At 35.8% G+C, this 1,069-nt stretch overlaps 1 pseudogene; it reads left to right on the forward strand.

The window, feature by feature from the left end:
• The first annotated feature begins 229 nt into the window (after positions 1 to 229).
• LOC113200433 (large ribosomal subunit protein uL6 pseudogene) lies at positions 230 to 674 on the forward strand (annotated as a pseudogene).
• Positions 675 to 1,069: the final 395 nt, after the last annotated feature.

Genomic DNA, 1,069 nt, shown 5'->3' on the forward strand with positions numbered 1-1,069 from the left:
AATCTTTACCATATTGGGCTAGGATCTGATTTCCTTAACAAGACCCCTAAAACGCAAGAAGTAAACTCAAGGATCAATAAATGGGATGAATTCAAATTAAAAAGCTTCTTCTCAGCAAAGGAAATAATCAATATATGTGAGGAGAGAGCCTACAGATTGGAAGAAAATCTTAACCTCATGCACCTCCAATAAAACATTAATCTCACTCTTTGCCGAATCTACTGAGAGAATGAAGACCATTCTCAGCAATCAGACTGTCAACATTCCTAGAAAATGTCGATATTACTCTGAAGGGATGCACAGTTATCATGAACAGCCCAAGAGGAACTCTCCAGAGGGATTTCAATCATATCAAAGCAGAACTCAGCCTCCTTGGAAAGAAAAAGAAGAGGCTATGGGTTGACAAATAGTGGAGAAATAGAAAGGAACTGGCCACTGACCGCACCATCTGTAGTCATAAGCAGAACATGATCAAGGGTGTTATGCTGGTGTTGCTTGTTCAGTGTCTCAAGCTCAGAAAGATGAATTAATCCTTGAAGGAAATGATATTGAACTTGTTTCAAATTCAGCTGCTTTAATTCAACAAGACACAACAGTGAAAAACAAGGATATCAGAAAATTTTTGTATGGTATTTATGTTTCTGAAAAGAACAGTTCAGCGGGCTGATGAATAAGATCTAAGAATTGTCCAGTCACAGAAACACATCCTAGAGTCAATTTGATATTTCAATGATACAATAAAAGATCTCTATTAAAAAATTAATCTCTAGGATATATAAAGAATTCAAAAAACTTAACACCAAAAAAACAACAACAACAAATAACCCAATCAATAAATGGGCTAAGGAATTGAACAGAACTTCACAGAAGAAATACAATCTATCAACAAATATATGAAAAAGTGTTCAACATCTCCAGCAATTAGAGAAATATAAATCAAAACTACACTAAGATTTCATCTCACTCCAGTCAGAATGGCAATCATCAAGAATACAAGCAACAATAAGTGTTGGTGAGGATGTGGGGGAAAAGGACACTCATACATTGCTGGTGGAACTGCAGATTGGTG

The sequence above is a fragment of the Urocitellus parryii genome, chromosome 3 (assembly GCF_045843805.1).
Source record: "Urocitellus parryii isolate mUroPar1 chromosome 3, mUroPar1.hap1, whole genome shotgun sequence".
NCBI lineage: Eukaryota > Metazoa > Chordata > Mammalia > Rodentia > Sciuridae > Urocitellus > Urocitellus parryii.